General features: G+C 28.1%; 1 protein-coding gene across 11 annotated transcripts in view; it reads right to left on the bottom strand.

Annotated features, from left to right (window-relative positions):
- Nucleotides 1-22,755, bottom strand: part of LOC122503691 (homeotic protein antennapedia-like) — a 306,715-nt gene that overhangs the window by 91,597 nt on the left and 192,363 nt on the right. For 2 of the 11 annotated variants that reach the window (XM_043614336.1, XM_043614327.1), the window contains exon 1: nt 1,707-3,226. The exons of the other annotated variants lie outside the window; for them this stretch is intronic. The gene's annotated coding sequence lies outside the window, so the exon portion shown is untranslated. Of the gene's footprint in view, nt 1-1,706; nt 3,227-22,755 lie in introns of those variants that run through there. 11 annotated transcript variants of the gene reach the window in all.

Here is a 22,755-nt window from a genome sequence, read left to right as displayed (position 1 = left end):
TATTATTATTATTATTATTATTATTTAGAGACTGAAAAAATTTTCTTTTGGAAATTATCAAGAAGCTTTTTTCGGAATTTTACAAAAAGCTCCCTTTGAAAATTAACGAATAGCTTCCTTTTAAAACTAATGAATAGATTCCTTTGAAAACTAACAAGAAGGTTTCTTTGGAAATTTCCAAAGAAATTTTGGAAATTTCTTTCTTTCTTTGGAAATTAACAAAAAGCTCTTTTTGTAAACAAATGAAAAGCTTCTTTTTGAAATTTATAAGAAGCTATTTCTTTAAAAAATAAGAAAAAGACTCTTTTTGAAAAGTGGAGAATATTTTTTTTGGAAAACTACCAAAAAAGCTCCGATCAGAAAAATAACACGCAACTGTTTTTGAAAACTATACCAAAAAGCTTCCTTAAAAACTTAGAAAAAACTTGTATTGAACAAAAAGGCAGAATTCACATTAGACTTTTAGGAAGAGCTCTTTAAAACTATCGAGAAAGTTGTTTTGTAAATTTAGATAAAGCTTCAATTAATATTCTTAGATTAATCTTCTAGTGGAATATTTATCAATTTTATTTGGAATTTTAGGCTTTTCTTTTTTGGGAAAAAAGCTCTAATTGGGAGCTTATCTGAAGATCCTAAAGCTTTTCCATTAGGGAATTTCTATGCTGTTTTTAAAAATTTTAAGTAAGTTTATTTTGATAACTTGTATTGTTTAATATTTTGATAACAGTTTTTCCTAATATTTCAAAGCTTTTCCTATCGAAAATCCTGATGCAGTTTTTGGAAACTTAAAAAAACCTTCTTTAGAAATCTTTTCCTAAAGCTTCTCGTGAGCTTCTTTTGGAAATTAAGAAAAAGCTCTTTTGAAAGTGGAATAAATAATTATTTGGATATTTCGGTAAAAGCTCTCGCTAAGCTTTTAAAACTTGTTCTAAGGATATTTCTTTGATTCTTTTTAGAAATTTTGAAAAAGCTCCTGTTGAAGCAGAATGAAATTTTTTTTGGACATTTCGATAAAAGCTCTCTCCGAGCTACCACAGCTTTTTCTAAGGATATTCCTTTGCTTCTTTTTAGAAATTTAGAAAAAGTTCCTTTTGAAGCTTAATGAAAAATTCTTTGGACATTTCGGTAAAAGCTCTCGCTAAGCTTCCAAAGCTTTTTCTAAGGATATGCATTTGCTTCTTTTTAGAAATTTAGAAAAATCTCCTTTTGAGGCGGAATGAATTTTTTTTTGACATTTCGGTAAAAGCTCTCTCTAAGCTTCCAAAGCTTTTTCTACGATTCTTTTTGGAAATGTAGAAAAAGCTCTTTTGGAAGAGAACATTTTTTTTCAAATTTTGAAATAATTCTTTGGATAGTAGGATAAAAGCTCTCCCTAAGTTTGGAGAGCTTCTTTTGAAAATTTAAAGAAGATTATTTGGAAACTTAATGTTTCTTCATATTTTGGTAAAAGCTTTCCTGAAGATTTTAAAGCTTTTCCAGAAAAATTCCCCTATTCTTCTATTGGAATTTTAAAAAAAGCTTCTTTAGAAACAGTGCTTTTTGTTATTTCGTTAAAAGCTTAGCCTTAAGAGCTTTCTTAAAAAATAGAACCGTATACAAAAAGTATACCGTTTCCATAGAGAAAAATAAATAAAATCGAAAAATAAATAAAATCCCTGACACTGAGAGTATATATATCTAAAAATTGGAGAATTTCAAAAGCTCACCTCCGTCGCTTCTTTTTCCGTCGCCTCCGTCGGCGAGGTCGACTCCTGGTTCTCCCCCAGGATAAAGGGGAGGCGGTGGGTCTCGTCTTCGATTTCAGGGCCGTTGCTACGCCGTTCTCGATTTTCTGAGCCTCGTATCCCTGCACCGGGGGCCTTGTCGCCGCCCCGGCGCTGGGCCCCGTCGTGGCTGAAACCTCCAACCACCCACAATATCCTCTTCCTCTGTCTCTTTACCTTCTCTCTGACCCCTAGTCACCGCACAAATTTCTCCTCTACTTCCCCTCTCAAGGTCACCACCACATAAAACTCCAATCGACCAATCATTTGTCCCCACCAACTCAATATCAATCCTGCAACATTCGGGCCCATTCACCATCACCACTTTTCCTCTCTCTCACTTCTGTTTTTTTTTTTTTTTTTTTTTTTTTTTATTTTCCCCAGAAGCTGTTTCTTTTTTCACACTTCAATCCTCTCTATCTCTCGACAAAATCACCTTCTATTTCTTATCATCTTTAATATCACTTAAAATCAATTTTGTTATTTCTTTTTTCAAATTTAAAAATCGTCAATAACCGATCGGGTAAATGTGACCATTTCTGACAATTACGATTTAATTTCTCTTTACCCGAAGAAATGATTGTCACGTGTTTTTTTTTTACTTGAAGAAAATATACTTTTCGATTCACGGGGTTTCAATTAAGAAGGAGAAAAGAAAAACTATAATGTAAATGATAATTTTCAGGTTATTTTCTCGAGGTGCGGGGGCGGGAGATGAGATATGGGGTAAAAATATAAATTCGACGAATATTATATAAACTCGACCGCGATCACACGTAAACTTTCCACAAGAGATACTCGACGACTCTGATCCGCGAATTTTGTCCGCCGGTTAACACAGCCTCCAACATAACGGGAGCGGAGCGCCGCGACGCGAAGCGCCTGCACATGCGTTAGAGAGCTTTAACCGCCCCCGCCACCCCGTGTGCCACTTCCGACTCCATGAAGCGTAACTCTCTCTCTCTCTCTCTCTCTATGTACGCCACCCTCGTCATCTTCTCTTCCCTCCTCCGGGCGTTTTCAACCCCCCTTCATCTTTCACGGTGGTGGTTGTAGTACCCTATGAAAGCAGGGGACTATCGCGCTCCGTCACGCCGTTCCTTTGTGCGTCAACAAAAGCCCGATGCGAAATGTATGGCCGATTTCGGAACATTGATTCGTAGTGTAAAATAATTGAAGCACCCAGCAGGGCGAGAGAGAGAGAGAGAGAGGGGGGGATTTTCACTCGCTTACTTTTTGATCTTCTATGTTTCTTCAGCGGGGTGTTTAGTGTCGTTCTAGTGGAAAACGAGATTAGATATAGAAGATGAAATTTCCAACCAAGAGGGGGGTGGGAATTAATAAAATAAAGATTGATGAGAATCTGGGAATTTGGTTTTTTTTTGCAAGCTCTTGCCATAGTGAGATTTTTTTATTCACTCAGTCTTGTGTTGTTTCTCAAAATTCTTTAGTTTGTATTTTCTGTATAACTTCGCAAAACTGATGATCGACTTTTTGATTTCATTTCCGCTTTCATTTTTTACTTCCACTTTCATTTCCATTTTCGTTCTAATTTTCGTTTCTATTTTCATTTCCATTTTCAGTTTCCATTTTCGTTTCTATTTTCATTTCCTTTTTCTTTTCCATTTTCGTTTCCATTATCATTCCATTATCGAAAGTAAGGTATAACTTAACATTTTAAATTTATGAAAATTAACTATATTAATTTGAATGTTCTTTCATTATTTCATTCACTTTTTCTGTCCCTCGCACACTCTGAAGTTGTCTTTTATTTATATTTTTGTTTTTGTTATCTTTAGATAGATTGTATATTATATTATTACTAGAAAATTTTACGCGCTGAACGTGATATTCAATTTATTATTCTTATGCAAATTACAAATATTTTTAGTTTTCAAATATAAATTTTTAAAATAATTTCATAATAATCAAAATTACAAAAATTCACTTATCAAGTACAAAATTAATAATTACTGCGTTCATATTTTCTAAAATTTTAATAAATCCTTCGAAAAAATTCAATTATTTTTATAAACAGTAAAATTCTTCACACAAGAATAAATTATTTTTAATCAAATTTCAATAAAATTACATGAAGGAATTTAATTATTTTCGAAAATTTCCATAAAATGCAATTTCAACAAGAATTTTAAATTCTCAAAAAATAATTCAATTATTCTCAAAATATTTTCAACAAATTCTTACCTATATAAAAATTAAATTACTTTCAATTCAATTTTTAAATATATTGTATTCGTCAAAAAAAAATTGAAAGAATTCAATTATTTTCAAAAAATAATAAAATTCTTGTGATGAATTCAATTATTTTAAATATACATATAATTTTAATAAAATTCTTTAAAGAAATTCCATTATTTTCGAAACAACTTTAATTGAATTTCTCGAAAAAATTTCATTATTTTAAAATATTTCTATAAAATTCTTCATAACAATTTAATTATTTCTTAAAATTTTTAAAAATTCTCGCAAAACATTTTAATTATTTTTACAAATAGTAAAATCATTCTAAACAATATTGAATTATTTTTTTCAATAGTAAAATCTTTACAAAAATCCAAAAATTTTCAAAACAATTTTAATTGAATTCCTCGGTTGAATTCAAATATTTTTAAATATTTCCATAAATTTCAATTATATATGTCCAAACATTTTAATAAATTCTTCGAAACAATTTTTATAAATAATAAAATTCTCCACAAGAATTCAATTATTTTCAATTCACTTTTAATAAAATTCTTCTTCATAAAATTTAAATGCTTTCAAAATTTTCAATTAAAATTATTAAAGAAACTCTATTAGTTTAAAAAAAAATTCAAAGAAATTCTTCAAAAGAATTTAATTAGAATTTTTTAAAATTTTAATAAAATTCTTCCCAAGAATTGAATTATTTTTATAAATAATTCTTCGAATGAATTCAATTATTAAAGATAAATAACAAAATTATTCACGAAAATTCAATTATTTTGAGGCATTCTAATATAATTCTTTGCAAAATTCAATTATTTCCATAAATAACAATGTTCATCACAAGAATTCAATTATTTAAAAAAATTCTAATAAAAATCGTTGTCAAGAATTCAATTATTTTATATGTAAATATTAAATTTTTTTAGGAATTCAATTATTTTTATAAATAATAAATATTTTTTAGGAATTCAATTATTTTCAAAAAAATTTAATAAAATACCACACAAACATCCAATTATTGTCAAAGATTTTAATAGAATTCTTGGTAAAATTTAATTATTTTTAAAAACTTTTCTCAATTCAATGATTTTCAAAATCTATTATTTTCCTAAAATTTCCAAACAAAATTCAATTATGTATTTTTAAAAAAATAAAATTAATTATTAATTTAAAAAATTTTTTTAAAAATCTTCGTAAAAATTCAATTTTTTTCATGAATAATTAAAAATTTATTTGGAATTCAATTATATAAATTAAAATTTTTATTTAAAAATCTGTCAGACTGCAACTCGATTTTTTAAAATTTTATTACAGTAAACAATCCTGAAAAAATTGTTTTATGTAGTTTAATTTTGTAGTCGTAATAATTTTATAATAGAATTGTAATAATTTTTATAATTTTCTGGAACCAAATGAAAACAAATATAAATAATTCTTGTTGGACATTTTTGAATGCAGAAAATTTTTTAAAATACTGTTGCATTAAGACGCAGGTTCGACTGTAGTGTAAATTTATAACAATAATATAAGAAGAACAGTTTAGATATAATAATATTAATCCTAATTATTATTTATCTTATAATAATGGGACAGTATAACAATAATAATACATGGAACGTGAGAAAAATATTTTGATCCGATATCCCGCATTTCTGATATTGATATATAGATGTACATATGTCTGAAAATAAAAGTTAAACCATCATCAGACGGATTAAACGTTAATTTTAGACAAAGCCTCGAACATAATTTTTGTTTTTTTGTTTTTAAACTCGCCGCGCGGGACGATAATTTAGAGGGCTAAGCGTGGCGCGCGTGTTTCTAGGTTAAACCGACAAGTATCATTGGAAATCGAAAAGAAACATATAAACATACAAACGAAATGCTTGTGATGCCGAAATGCCTAAAGTTCGACGACTCGTCATTTTTCAAAGTAGCTAAACAGTTGGTGTGGTAAAAGCGATAGCGAAGAACGAAGAAGCTTCAACGCAGGTGGAAGGAGGGTTTCGGATGTTCATCGACAAGCGTGTAGGGTTTATATATATGTGTGTGAGTGTGTGTGTGTGTGTGTGGGTGCTATTTATATCATTTCCTGCCTACTGGTACGTTAGAGATAGATATATCGAGCGCGCTCTATCCGCGCGTCGAGTGTAGCACCGTTGAGGTTCCTACTGACACTCTGACGCTCTCTCTCCCTTTTTTTCTCTCTCTGTCTCTTCCTCTTTTTCTCTCTATCTCTTTTACTTTCTCTCTCTCTCTTTCCCTATTTCTCTCTCTCCCTATTTATCTCTCTCTCTCCCTATTTCTCTCTCTCCCTATTTTACTCTCTCTCCCTATTTCTCTCTCTCTCCTTTTTTTCTCTCTTTTTCCTATTTCTCTCTCTCTCTCTCTCTCTCTCTCTCTCCCTTTTTTACTCACTCTTCCTTTTTTACTTTCTCTCTCTCTTTCTCTCTTTTTTACTCTTTTACATTTTTTACTTTTTAGTAGAAAATAAGGGAAAGAAGGATATTTCCATTTTTTCCCTCTTCTAGTCTCTATTTCCATTCGAGAATGAGAAAGACATAAAAATGTTTCTCTCTCTCTCTCTCTCTTTCTTGAATATAAGTCGAGTATATATCGCCATTCGAATTCGACTTGTGCGATGCTGGCAAACGGTTGATAGCTTTACGATGCAAGTTGAAAGATTGACGAGCGAATCCGTCAGCAGTTTTTGCCTCACCAAACGGACACGAGATTTTCTGCAAGGATTTTTTTCTCTCCATCTTCCCCAGAGGTTGTAGGTCGAATATCTTCGCTTGACTCTTGAATTGCTGGGGAAATTATTTTTTCCTCACTTTTCTTACGCAAAACAGAAACTTTGTTTAATAGATTTTACTATTAATTTTATTTATAATATACTATGTGGTATATATATTTAAATGCTGGTATTAATATAGTATTATTAATACTAATAGTAATTAATACTTAATATTAATACTAATAGACTAATAGTAATGAATACTAAATACTTTGGTGGAATTTTTTCATTTTGATAGACTTTTTTAATTTTATTTTTAAAATTGATTTTGACTTTTATTAATATTTTACTTTTAGTTGAATAGAATTTTTCCTTTTTTTACTTTGACAGAATAAAATTTTCAAAAATAATTCATTTCACTGTAATATTAGTTGCGCAATAAAGTTATGCGCATGCGTTGTAGGAAAAAAAATGTGCGCACAGCTGTAATTTTGCGAAAAAAGTTATGCGCACGCGTTATAGATCCCATAAAGGTCCGTCCACAATGTGAAATTAATATTAATCGTTATATAAAATCGCAAGCAGTTATTTTTGAATTTTGTTATTATTTTTGTTCTATTCTTAATAGATATAAAAATCCATCAAGCAGCAATTGTATTTTTAAAGCGCGTCGAAGAGGCTATAAATTTTCCTACTTTGAAAAAAGAAAAACAATAACCGCTAATTTATGTTCCCTGCGATTATTGATTTAGGGTTTATTCTAAAAACGTTTATTGACCTTCATAATATGTTTCCTCGGCATTGTTTTTTTTCTTTCTATTTTTTGCAATTTATATTCGGCTATTTTTGACTTCAATAAGTAGAAAAAATTTTTTTAAAAAAGTTAATTATAATTTGAAAACGTATTTAATTTTAAGGGAAAGAAATTTTTCAAAAAAATTTCGGAATGGCGCTAAAAGTATGGACATAAGCTTATATAGAAATAACAGTAAATTATTTTCAAATTCAGAAACTTTTAATTTGAATTAATTGCAGTCTAAATAAAAATTGAATTTAAATTAAAAATAGGAGAAAAATATATATTAATGGTTAATATTTATTAACGAAAATTAATTATTAAGTAATTATTAATATTTATTTATTATTTATTAATTTCTTACCAAAAGGGGAGAAATGTTTTAGACATATTGCTAGTGCACGCATCGGACGTAGTTATTAAATTAGTATATTTAATAATAAATCCATATCCGTGTATTCTTACCTGAAACAAAACAAAAATAACAATAACAATTAGTATTTATTTCTTGATCATAAACTAACATTAATTTACACACGAATTAAAGAAACAAAAGTTCACATGAAAGGCTCAAGCGTGACATAATTGGTACGTGCGATAAAGAGTGCGTTACGCTGCGCCATAAATATTAATCGTTTCTCCTGTGCGCTCGGTAGTGGCGCGTCCTGATTAGTATTACAATCATGTTCCACTTTTTTTCTACAATTAAATATCAACTTTGTTTTTATTTTATTTATTTATTTTAATAAATTATTTTTTCAGACACTTATTTTCCAATTAATTTTAATGTGTTAAATTTTTAACTTGGTGGAACAATTTATCATAAAAATGAATTATAGAAATATTAACAAGAATGGAATTGTGTTGATAAATATTAAATTCAATAAATAAATATTTTAAATAAATACTATTAACAAATTAATATTATAAATATTATTACTTAATTAAATAATAATTAAATTAAATATTATAAATATTAACAAATTAATATTATAAATATTATTACATTATATAGTCTAATTAAGAAATACAGTTTTTTTTACTTAATATTTTTTCTGAAAATTATGTAATTTTGTTTTCTTTTTTAAGTAATTAAATATTAAATTCACTGACTGCAGAACGTTATCTTAATAATAATCTTAAATTTTTAAAAAATTTTAATAAGCGGTAAATGAAAGTCTCGTTCGTTTTAAATACTTTGTTGCAAAATGCGGCATTAATTGTTAACTTGAACTGTAATTTACTGATCGTATATTCATTAACAATTATAATTATTATTCGCCGCAAGATTATGTTATTTATTGCGACAAAATTAAACATTTAGCCTATATCGATTAATCAAGTTTTTACTTTGAACATAAGAAAATTCTGAATTAATTAACACAAAAGTTGACAGGTAGTTGTTACGCAGAAAATTGATATTAATGGATTTCTCAAGTAAAACAGTGTGTCTCTGTACGCGAAAAATATATATAATTTCAGTAACACTCTGTATATAATTAAAAAAGAAAATTACCTTAATTTTACTGAACGTCATTCTTTTGAATCATTGAAAATGAGACATTTTCTAAATAATAAAAATACTTCTACTTTTTCCTTATTTTCCCCTTAAAAAATTTTCAACTTTTTCTTAATTTTATATTTTTGATAATAATTTAAAATCGATAATTTTTCAAAATTATTTATAAATAGATTCTACGAAAACATTTAATTATTTTCATAAATAATAAAATTTCATTTTGGAATTCAATTATTTTCATCGAAGAAGTTCAAATATTTTTAATACAATTTTAAATAAATTCCTCGAAAAATGCAATTATTCTTAAAAATTTTATTAAAACTTGACATTTTTCAATTTTATTTTTACGTTGATAGACGTTTTTCAATTGTATTTTCATTTTTTATAGTATTTTTGAATTTCATTTTCACTTTGATAGACTTTTATCACTTTCATTTCCACTTGGACAGACTTTTTTAAATTTCACTTTCACTTTGATTCTTTTTTGATTAAAATTTTTTCGAAGACTTTTCTCAATTCTATTTTTCACTTTTTGGACATTTAACTATTTTATTTTCACTTTCATAAATTTTTTTTTATTTATTACCATATAATTTTGGACTTTTTTCTCATGAATTTTTCTATTTCTCACAAGAATGAATTTCTTAATATTATTTAATTATTTCAAAAGTTTTAACGCAATTATCTGGGTAAATAACAAAATTCTTTACAGAAATTCAATTATTTTTTGGGAATTTTAATTATCAATTATTTTCAAAAGTAATAAAATTCTTCGAAGAAATTCTATTATTTTTTAAAAACTTTAACGAATTTCTGGCCAAGAATTCAATTATATTTATAAATAGCAAAATTTTGAACCAAAAATTCAATTATTTTAAAATATTTAAACAAAATTTTTTGCGAAATTTCAATTATTTTCAAAAGATTTTCGCAATTCAATGATTTTCAATATTTACTGTTTTCATAAACTTTATCAAAAATTATTTTGATAAATATACAAATTCATCACAATAAGAATTCAATTCTTTTGAAAAGTAATAAAATACTTTGCAGAAATTAAATTATTTTCAACCTTTTTTGAAAAATTCTCGTCGAGAAATAAATTATTATCAAAAATTTTAATAGAATTCTTGGAAAAATTTCAATTATTTAAACAAAATTTTAATTAAATTCTTTGCATAAATTCAATTATTTTCATAAATTATTATTTAAATTCTTCTCAGGAATTCAATTATTTTAAAAAATTTTAATGAAATTCTTCAAAAAATTTTCAATTATTTTCAAAATTTTTTTATAAATCGTTCTTAATAAATTTTAGTAAAATTTTAATTAAATTCCTTGAAGGAAATTAAATATTTTCAAAAGTTTTTAATAAAATTTTTCGTAAAAATAAAATTTTAAGAAACATTCAATTATTTAATATTTATTTTTTTTATTTAAATAAATGAATTCTCGTAAAGTTTTTTAATAAAAATTAAAAATAATATTTAATTTTTTTTTATTGATTTAAAAATGAAGTTCTGTTAAAATTTTAGATAATAATTGAAAATTAAAATCATAATAGCGTGAATTTTTAGAAATAATTAAGTTTTGAAAAGGTTGCAAATTAAAATCTTTGAAAATTTTAATTTTTCATATTTTCAATTAAATATTCTATGGAACTAATTTTTTTGAAAAAGTTTATTTTAATTTTACTTGAAATTATTTTTTTGAAGTTTTTAATTTCTAATATTATATTTAATTGAAGAATTTTTGAATAATCGAAATTTCGTAAAATTGAATTTTAAACAAACAAATTTGCAAATTCTCAAAGAATTTTTTTAAAAATTATTAAAAATAATTGATTTAAAGAAGAGTTTATTGGTTAAAAATTCTAGAAAATAATTGATTTAAAGAAGAATTTTGGTTAAAAATTCTAGAAAATAATAATTGAATTGAAATTATGGAAATAATTTTTGTAGAAGTTGCAATATAACAAAATTTTTATAACATAAAATAATGATTTTATGTTTATTTTATCTTTATGTTTTATAATAATATATTCTTATGAGTTGTTCGATTTGAAAAGGTTTGAATTAAAATTTTTTGAACATTTTAATTCCAATGGAAAAATAATAATAAAACTATTGGTGTTTTCGAATAATTTTACAATTAAAGAAATTCTTAAATAAAATTGGATAACATTTGTCTCAGTATATAATCATTTTAAGAGTGAATCAGAATATTCCTTAGGGTCTCAAGGAAAAAGTCAAAATTCTGTCCGGAAATCAGGGAAAAATAAAGTTAAATTTTTGTGACAACCCTAAGAAAGCTTCACACCAAAAAACAAATTTTTTGAACTTCTTTAAAAATTTTTATCCGACATTTTGAATTTTTAAAAAATAACCTCAGATTCGTTATCAGCGACATCAAAAACTATCGAATAATATATTTTAACCTAAAAAATACAATTCTTTCTACTTTTTTAATCTTTTGTCCGACATATTGGATCCGCCATTTTGAATTTAAAAAAAAACTTTAGATTCTTAATCAGTGACCCTAAAAACTGCTAAAGAATGAGTTACAGAATTCCCAAAAAAAATCCTGCAATTACAAGACCCGAGTCTACAAATTCAATAAAAGGTATAATTTATTTTGTGTACGAAAAAGAAACTCTTGCATCAGAAAATTCCAAAAACGCGCGGAGCCAAAAACAAAATGCCAAACAAGTTCAAAAAAGTGAAGATATTAACACAAGAAAGGCGTTGGATTTTCAAGGGAGTGTTAATTGTTCCAGGGAGCAGTGGATGCAAGAACTTTTTTTAAAGAGAGAAGAACATATAGGTATATATAGCGGTTTCTTGGTAACGTCCAGGTTCGTAAAGTAGAGACAGCGGAAGTCCATGAAAGAAGGGAAGGTTGTGCAGAAACCAAGGGCCAGCGGCCGTGAAACAAAGCAGAAGCCGCCAGCCGTGTAATTGGACTCCCCCCCCCCTTTGTAAAACTTGATTCTTGTTTTGAAGAGCCATAGGGGGGGGGGGGAGGAAATAAAACAACGAAAAAGAATATTGTCGTCCAGCTCTTATTTATACTAATCATGATCTCTATATAGTTCTGTTGACCGAAACTGCCAGGTCCATAGTACAAACCGTACTTTAGACTGCCCCTTCCCAATTGTCTGATCAGTCAATTCCCCGCCCCTCTCTTTGTTCAACCAAACTCGAGAGAGAGAGAGAGCCCCCTTGGCTTAACCCCTTTCTTCCTTCTGCAGTGTGACATGAACTAGGCCCGACAGTCGTAGATCTAGAACTGAGGCTAGAGAAGCTGACAGGAGCATTTACGTCACGACGACGTTATGTCACCCTAATTTGTTGATTAGTTGGGCGACAGTCTTGATTTCCGGCGGTGCTGATAAATTTCAATTTATCATTGCTTTGATTTGGATTCAATAGTTATTTTATTTTACTCGATAATTTTTTATATTTTATTGTTGCTATTCTAGTAAAAATAGGCAGAATTCTGGTTATTATTGGTTATTATAACCGGAATTCATGGTTTTTTTTAAACAAAATTCTGGCTTTTGAAACCGGAAGGAATTTTAGTAATTTGGACTGGAATTCTGGTTATTGGAACCGAATTCTAATTTTTCGATTTGAATTTTTGGTTATATTCAAACGGAATTCTATAGTTACCAAAACCAGAATTCTGGTTATTATAACTGGAATTTTAGTTATTCGTCAAACCGAAATTAAAGTTATTTTAAGCCGAATTCTAGTTCTTCGAATCTAATGATTTTTTATTTCCAACGGAATTCAGGATATTCAAACGAAATTCTATTTATTAAAACCAGAATTTTGGCTCTTCATCCAAGAATAGGTTAATTATTCGGATAGAAATACTGGTTATTCGAACCAAAATTTTGGTCCCTTCAACCAGAATTCTAATTTTCAAGTCGATTTTCTGGTTATTAAAACAGAATTCTAGTTATTAAAACCAAACTTTGGTTGTTAACATCAGAATTCAAGTTACTCAAACCAGAATTCTGGTTTTAAGAACAGTAACAGTTATTATAATCGGAATTCTATAGCTCTTCGAATTTGATTGTTGTTTATTTCCAACGGAATTCTGGTTATTATAACCGGAATTCATGGTTTTTTTGAACAAAATTCTGGCTTTTGAAACCGGAAGGAATTTTAGTAATTTGGACAGCCATTCTGGTTATTGGAACCGAATTCTAGTTTTTCAAGTTGAATTTTTGGTTATTCAAACGGAATTCCAGTTACTAAAACCAGAATTTTGGTTTTTTTAAATAACTGGAATTTTAGTTATTTAAACCGAAATTAAAGTTATTTTAATCAGAATTTTAATTCTTCGAATCTAATGGTTTGTTATTTCCAATGGAATTCAGGAGATTCAAACGAAATTCTAGTTATTAAAACCAGAATTTTGGCTGTTCATACAAGAATATAGGTTAATTATTCGAACCGAAATTTTGGTTCCTTCATAACCAGAATTCTAATTTATTTTCAAGTCGATTTTCTGGTTATTGAAATTGAATTCTAGTTATTAAAACCAAACTTTGGTTGTTAACACCAGAATTCTACTTACTCAAACCGAAATTCTGGTTTTAAGAACCGTAATAGTTATTATAAGCTGAATTCGATATAGTTCTTCAAATTTGATTGTTGTTTATTTCCAACGGAATTCATGTTATTAAAATCGGAATTCTTATTTACTTATTTTAACCTTCCTGGTTAAAGAACCAAAATTCTGTTTTTAATTACTAGAATTTCGTTTGATTATCGAGAATTCCGTTGGATATAACTAACAATAAAAATTTAATAACTTAAAATAACTAAATAAGAATTCCGATTTTTAACAAACCAATTAGAAATTCTGGTTATTCCAACGGAATTCTAGTCATTAAAACCGGAATTTTTGCTCTTCAACCAGGAAAGTTAGTTACTCGGACAGAAATTTTATTTATTCAAACGGAATTCTAGTTAGTAAAACCAGAATTTTTGTTGTTAGCCAAGAAGGTTAGTTATTCCGACAGAAATTCTGGTTATTCGAAACAAATTTTGGTTATTTCATCCAGAATTTAAGTTATTCGATTTTTATTATTGGTTATAACCAACTGAATTCTGGTTGTTAAGACAGGAATTTTAATTACTCTAACCGGAATTCTGTTTATAAAAAAAAGAAATTTTAGTTACTTTTAATAGAATTCTATTTTTTTTTTAATCTGATAATCGGCTATTTGCAACGGAATTCTGGTTATTTGAACCGATATTTTGGTTATTTGAACCGAATAAATTTTGACGGAAATTTAATTTTTTTTGTCAAGAATTCTGGTTTTCCGAACAGTAATTTTTGGTTTTTTTTAATACCAGTTTTTCAAATCCGATTGTTGGTTATTTCCAATTGAATTCTGGTTAATAAAACCGGAATTCTGGTTGTTAAAAACTGAGTTTTAGTTTTATAAGAATAATTATAGCGTTAATAGTATTAGTATTAGAATTCTGATTCAAATAACCTGAATTCTGGTTATTTACTAAAATTCTGGTTAAAATAACAACAATTCCAGTTAAGTTTACATAATTTTAGTTAAAATTACTAAATTACGAATTAATACAAGAAGAATCACAATTTTTAATGAACTAGAACTAGAATTTTGCTTTAATTTAGAAGAATTCTGTTTAATTTAAGTAGAAATCTGGTTAAGGGGCCGTTCATAAACTACGTCACACTATTTTGCCTAATTTTTCCACCCCCCCCCCCCTACCCACGTCACAAATTTTACATGCTTTAGCGCCTTTTTTTCTACAGAACGTCACAAAAAATGAATTCCACCCCCCCCCCCCCCCCCTCTAAGGCGTGACGTAGTTTATGGACGGCCCCTTAAATACAGAAAAATTTTGGTTTCATGTAGGAGAATTCTGTTTAATTTAAGTAGAATTCTTCTACGTTAAACCAGAATTCCTCTAAATGTAACTAGAAATCTACTTAAATTAAACAGAAATATCCTTCGTTAAACCAGAATTTTAACGTAGTTGAATTCTTTTTAATTTAAGTAGAATTCTGCTTAAATTTGGAAGAATTCTAATTTAACGAAGTTGAATTCTGTTTAATTTTAATTCTTCTAAATTTCATTAGAATTCTACTTAAATTAAAGAGAATTCAACTACATTAAACCAGAATTCTTCTAAATTTTACCCAATTTATTCTAAATTTAACCAGAAATGTACTTAAATTAAACAGAAATCTCCTACGGTAAACCAGAATTTCAATGTACTTGAATTCTGTATAATTTAAGTAGAATTCTGGTTATATTTAGAAAAATTCTGATTTAACGGAGTTGAATTCTGGTTAATTTAAATTCTTCTAAATTTTACCAGAATTCTACTTAAATTAAACAGAATTCAAATACGTTGAAATTTTGGTTTAACGTAAGAGAATTCTGTTTAATTTAAGTAGAATTCTAGTTTAATTTATAAGAATTCTGGTTAAACGTAATAGAATTCTGTATTAATTTTAAGTAGAATTCTGGTTAAATTATAATTATAGATTTCCAATTAAAACAATCAGAATTATAATCGACCAAACCAGAAGTATAAAAACTTTATAGAAAAAACCAAATTCAGAATTCTACTCGTACTATAACCAGAATTTCAGTATTCACCTAACCATAATTCTATACCCAGTTATTAAATTAACATACAATTCTTCATATCCACTAAAATCAACATTTTCTTCCCATATAGTATAGTTGCGCTTACAATATTTTTCATATAATAAATAACATCGAAAATTGTATATATGCAATTTTCTCTAAAAACGTTTACGTTCGAAATAATCTATTCAACTTTTACTCTCTCGCAACTTTCCGAGAGAAAAACAAGAAAATTCAAAAGAAGAAAGACTTGTTTATCGTACAGAAGACAGTTTCTTACCCAATGCTTTTTCCTAAACTTCCTCGCAAGAGTCAAAAGAACCAATTTTTTTTTCCTCCACATTTTTTTTTCCTCCGAGAAGAAAAGAGAAAAAAAAGGGTTGCAGAGAAAAAAAGTAACCCAACGGGAAAAAAAAATTCTATACATAAGTATATATAGTGTGGGTGTTATACGAATCGCATTTACAGTGCATCGTCTTTGTATAGTTGTCGTCGTCTCAAGTATATATATAGAGAAGCATAGAACAATGTGTATAAGTGTTAGAATCAAGCTTTCTCTCTCTCACTCACTCTCTTTCTCTGCGGGAATAGTCGCAGGGAAGTTTCGTTCGAAAAGCGTGACGAGGGTGGAAGTAAAAGGGAGAGGGGGTTAAAGTGGGAGAAAGAGAAAAAAGAATAAAACAAGAGAAAAAGAAAGAGAGAGAGAGAGAGAAAGCAAAAGGAGGAAACGTCAAGAAGAAAGGGAGAAATCGTCAGGATAAGAGGAAGATGGAAGACCCGAGGGGGGTAGACACGACTAAGGGGTGGCTTGCTAAGGGGGGGTGAGGGGATGAGCCAGAGTTAGAGCGATGGCAGAGTATTGATTTAGTGGGTTTCACCATCTCTTTCTATTTGTCCCTCTCGTTCTACATCTCTACGTCTCCACGAGGGTATCAAGCGTTTCAGCCCATCCGACGACTACGACGACGACGACGCCGCCGCCATTCTGTATTTCTGACGGCGAGCGTCAATTTTTTTTCCTACACTTTTTTCTATTTTTTTTTTTTAATTTTTTTTTTTAGCTTTCACGCCACAAGAGTAGGAAAAATCGGATTTACATTTTAGGTTTATATACATCTTGTGCGAAAAACCGGTTCAGTGAGTTTAACCGCAAGACCTGTCGCTTAAAAGAGAGAAAAAAAATAATGCGCGCACATTTATTTATCGCATTCTTGATCGAGTGAGATAAACACACGCGGGATGAGAGAACCGGAACATGACCAATCATTTCTATCTTCTGATCAGATTGACCTATATTATCAGTCCAATTTTTCAAAATCCTTTTTTTTTTATTTCATAAAAATGAAAAACCACATTTTTAGAGGGTGGTTCATACAATAAAATTTTCAATATACGAAAGTTACAATAAACGAAATGTTCAATTTAAAAAAGTATATTATCCTATTAAATTATTTAATATTATTAATTAAACTATTTACATAAATTATATTTAATAATATTATTTACACTTAAATCGCATTTTTGCCATTGGGAAAAATTGGTATGAAGAAAAATTGTCATTTAATTCCGTTTCATTTGCGATTTAGACGAAATATAAATTTTCAAGTGGATCAGCTGTTTGCTTTGTCCGCCGCCATTTTGCTTCTCGCGGTAATTCTTAGAAGTGACGGAATACAGCGCGAAAAAGTTTCTAAAATCGAAAAAAATTTTGGAACTTTTATGCATTTGGTAATTAATATTATTGGACCTTTTGGTTTTTGGAACAAAGAATTATTGCAATTTTTTTTTTTAGCTTTTGTCCTCCAACCAATAAATTGATATTTAATACAAAAGATATTTAAGATATTTGAAAATATCTCAAAGTTTTAAGGCCTGGGATATAGACGTTGAGACTTTAAAAAATTATCTTTAGTCGATTGAAAATAAAAAAGAGTCGAAAAAGTCGTTTATTTAAATTAAGTCTTGTCACAAAAATTTTATTCTGTATTTCCCTGATTCAATTATTAAAAAATTAAAAAATTTTGTTAAATATTTTATTCTTTTTATTTGTTTTTTCAATAAAAGAATTTCAATTAAAAACCTTTTGGAATTTAATAATTTATCAAAATTACATCATATAATAAAGAATATAATAAATATTTAAATAATAAATTTTTATAAAAATTAAATAAAAAAAATAAAATTTAATTATTTTCTAAAAATTTTAACTAAACTTCATTTCTAAATCAATTATTTCGAATAATTTTCCGAAAGTTTATCGAGGAATTGAATTATTTAAATACAAAAATTCAATTTTTTAGAATAATTGTAAATGACAATGTTTTTTTTAAATTTATATAAGGTAGAATATTTTCAAAAAATTTATAATAGAGAAATTCTTAAAATTAATCTTTTAAAAATATGTGACGTTCTCCGAAGAAAGGAAAATTTTAGGAAAATTGACTGTCTGTAATTTTTGTAATGAAAATAAATAAAAGCGGTTCGACTCTGAATATAAAAACCACTGATATTTAAAAGTCTTCGTTACACATAGAAAAATTAATAAAAACTAAATTTAATTTTACACAATTAAATAAAAAATTTTTATTAAAGTAATAATAATAACAATATTTTGAAATAATATTTGAAAGACAATAGTTTTACAATTTAAAAGTTTCCACACAATTGACATTTAATAAAATTTTTTTTAAATTATTGAATTTTTTGAAAATATTTTTAAAAAATCGTCATTTTGAAGTATTTTAATTAAAAATTTTAAACATGGCTATTTTCTCCTAAATGTTAAAAACGATTGTAAAAAAAGTTAATATCGCAACTATTTTTTTTTATTAAATATCAATTTATTGGTTGGAAGACGAAAGTTCAAAAAAAATTTACAATCATTTTTTGATCCATAAGCCAAAATTCCCAATAATTCTTATATCCAAAAAAACAAAAGTTCCAAAATTTTTTTTAAATTCAAAAATAAAATTTAGAAAATCTTTTTTGCTTTATTCCGTCACTTCTAAGAATTACGAGAAACAAAATGGCGGCGGACAAACAAAACAGCTGATTCACTTGAAATTTTATAATTCATCTAACTTCCAAATTAAATGGAATTGAATGTCAAATTTTTTTCATAACGATTTTTCTCAATGGCAAGAATGTAATTGAAAATATTAAAAATAATTGAATTTTCAAAAATTAGAATGAATTCAATTATTTTCCAAATTTTGATATTAAAATTCTTCAAAACGTGATTTATAAAAATTGTACCTATAATAGAATACAAAAAAAAAATAATTATTTTTAATTTAATTTTTCCAAATTTCAATTAGGTATTCAAAATCTTTTTATATTTGGAAAATTTAATTTAAAAAAATTATTCAAAAATAATTTTTCAAAGATCTGTCTATATTTTAATACTATAACAATCAAAATTAAATGATACAAAATAAAAATCAAAATTAAATGTTAAAACGTTTTTCCAGTATTTACAAGTTCCGAATTTGGCGCTAGTGGCGCTGGGATCGAAAAGTGTATAAACAACGTCCTCGTGGCGATTATCGAAATTAAATTAATTCCCCGAGTCGAAATTTAGACCCTACTTAGCCTCTAAAAATGTAGGGCTTATTCAGGTTTAGCAGTCGTAAAGTAGAGTCTGATTTCAATACAATTTTTAAAAACTAGACCCTCCTTTGACTCCCAAAATAGGCTGAAATTTGCCAATCTTCCATTTGGAGAAGCAAAGGAGGGTCTACTTCTAAGAAACCTATACCGTAATTTTATACCTCGTAGACCCTACTTTCATACTCCTAGACCCTACAATTAGAAAAAGAAAAATTTGAAGATTTGCTCAGATTCAATTGAAGCACTTGGGATGAGTAAAAGTGGAATTTTATGTGTTTTATAGCGTCTATATACACGAAGTGTATATAGACGCTATAAAACACATCAGTATTTATGAATTTGGAGTACTTTTTGCATTTGCAGTGTTTCAAGTAATGCATTAAAAAATAATTCAAAATTTTCTTTTAGAATGTAGGGTCTAGGAGTATGAAAGTAGGGTCTACGAGGTTTAAAAGTACGGTACAGGTTTCTTAGAAGTAGACCCTCCTTTGCTTCTCCAAATGGAAGATTGGCAAATTTCCGCCTGTTTTGGGAGTCAAAGTAGGGTCTAATTGTATTAGAATTAGACCCTACTTTACTACTCCTAACACTCAATAGCCCCTGAAAATTCAGGGTGAAAGTAGGGCTTAAATTTCGACTCGGGTCACTAATTCCGATAATCGCCACTAGAACGTTAAAAGAAACCGAAATTAAATATTAAATCTAACTAAAGAACGACGAGAAATTGAATTCGACTATACAGAGTGAAATTGCCAGATATAGAGTCTGGATTTGAGTATAAAAAAAGGGGCTATAATTTTTTATTCATTGAAAGGACAGCCGCTTAGCAGCCGGAGAACACGGAAGGGAAGAGAGAAGATAGTATCTCTATATAGTTAAGAGGTGTTTACAACTCCGGCAGTGAATCTGTAGAAGAGAAGATGGCAGTAAATATTCCTACTTCTCTCCTTCACTTTCCACTCCTAACCGTTTTATCCTTCTTGAGACCCCATCCCCTCTTTCCCTCTTCGTCACAGAATTCCAATTTACTCTTTAACTCCTTCCTATCATTGTATAATTTCGAAAAAATTCGAAAACGAAAATATTTAATTCGATAATTCTTTAAAATTGAAGTAAAAAAACTTGGACCACTTAAGAGGGTGTAAAAGTCGATACGATTTAAATTAATTTAATTTACATCGGGGGTGTTAAAGTCGATACTATTTTTTCATTAAAAGAATTCTATAAGTAAAAATCACTGATACTTTTTACTATATAGTCGAAAAGTAGCATCGACTTTGTTAAGTTGAAAATTTGTCGGTAAATGCCGATTACAGGGATCTGCAATAAAATTTTAATTTCTCACCTACTTTTTGAGTTTATTTTGATGGTAATTAAATAAAATGAGTATCATTTCTTTTTAGGAGATAAAAATACTTCTTCTATGTAGGAAAGAATATTATTTTCCAGAAAGGAGAATTTGAAAATTTGAAATTTTGATAAAGGTTGAAAATTTTGAAGATTGAGGAAATATTTTGAGGCTTTAATATGGACTCGACCTTTTTGATAGAGGAGCGAAAATATCAGAGTGAAGGTTACTTCGGACAACCTTAATATATATAGAGAGAGAAGAGAAGAGGACGCCATTCCCCTTTTCTCGTTGCTGAGTTCTCCCTTGAGAACGATCCACAAAGTTTTCCAGGGAGGAAATTGCCAAGACGTCAGTCCTCCGAGGAGAGAATATTAGAAATTCTTTGGTGGAAACTGATGCTGGGAGGATTTAGGACTGTCAGGAGAAAGATACATGGAAAACGATCGACCATTGGCAATGTCTGCATTCATATATTTTATAAAGATAGTGGACTTTCACCATTTTTTTTTCCACAATTTAATTGTAAAAATCAAAAAATCATAAGTGAAGGAAATGTTAAATTAAAAATTTAGGGGGGCATTCTTTTTCTATTGATTAATAATTTTCTTCTTAAAAACAATATTCTATCGAAATTTGAAATTTTGTTCTAAATTCTAAGCGATGTGCAAACATCGCTTAGGATTTAGAACAAAATTTCAATGACTGACTTAATTCTGTTTTGAAGATCATCAAATTTAGTTATGAATGTTGATATGAAAACTGAACATTGGTTTTTGATATCTACTTTGGAGTTTTGCCAGTGCAGTGACTCAGTATTTGCGTATAAAGTTCCCCTGTTGATATTTAGGTGCTAATCGTTCTACAAAATGAAAATAATTTCAACTTTGATTACATATTTAATCCTTCAATTATAAGTACTTAAAAAGATTTAGTCAATAAAATCATAAGTTACAAGAAGATTTTCTAACTGTGACAAGAATTTTTTTTTTCCTTTTTTTCTGCTGCAAAAAGAGACCCGCATTTGTCTCCGAAATGTTGTCTCCGAAGCGACGGATAGCGACGATGAAATTCCAGATGCGGGAGCAATGGCGTATCACAATATTTCTTCCAAGGTGATCATAACAAAAATCGTCTCCAAAAGAAATATTCGAAAAGAAATTTTGTATAAAAAAACTTTCAAAATAAAATTTTCTTCACATAAAAATTATAAAAAGATTCTTTAAAGAGAAAAATTATAAATAAAATTACAAAATACTTTTCAAAAACGGTTTTTTTCTAGACTTTTCTTTTGTTCCTTCCTCGAAGAAAATACAAATAAATAATATTAAAATAAAAACAAAAAATACTTTCGAAAAAATACTCTTAGAAATATTTCCGCAGTGAAATAAAAGTCACGAGAGATGAAAGTGAAAAATAGCTTCCGAAGGAGAAAGGAAACAGGGCCAAAGTTCAAGGGAAATAGATCAGGAAGTGCCAAAATAGGATATGATCACTTAAAATCAAGAGGGAAGAACCTCCTCTAAAATGGTGGAAAATAAAATGGAACAACTTTTTTTTCCAAATTAGGAAAAAAAAAATGATTATTTCCAGAAAAAAACTCACGCCGAAAGTAAAAAAAAACTACAGGGGAAAAACTTCTCTAATTATAAAATGTATATAAGAGAATAAAAAAATACCGAAACCACTTTTCAAGAGTACCAAACCATAAAATTAAAATCCGAAAGAGAACAAAAGGAGAAAAAAAACAGAAAAAAACAAAGAAGTTTCGGGAAAATCTCAACACAAAGACAAAGGGTCCTAAAAATAATTTTTCGCTTTTCTTGATGAGGATAAGAGTTTTAGAATAGAAATGGAAGAAAAAAGGAGGCGGGAATCGAGTTGTAATTGCGAGAAAAGCACAGCTGCTTTAACGCACCCTCTTTCTTCAACGCCCGCAGGCTGGACGCATCATTATATGGATAGGAATAAAGAAGAGAGAAAGAGAGAGAGAGTGAGTTTCTTCGAGAGAGAAAAAAAAACATCATGGAGATTTTTAGAGGGAAAAAAACAGTTTTGGATTTAAGAAAAGCGGAAAAGAATTCGGAGAGAAAAAAAGAAAGGAAAAAAAGAAGAAAAAAAGG

This window comes from Leptopilina heterotoma, unplaced genomic scaffold (assembly GCF_015476425.1).
Source record: "Leptopilina heterotoma isolate Lh14 unplaced genomic scaffold, ASM1547642v1 Lhet_268, whole genome shotgun sequence".
Lineage (NCBI taxonomy): Eukaryota > Metazoa > Arthropoda > Insecta > Hymenoptera > Figitidae > Leptopilina > Leptopilina heterotoma.
This window is presented reverse-complemented; position numbering and strand designations above follow the sequence as displayed.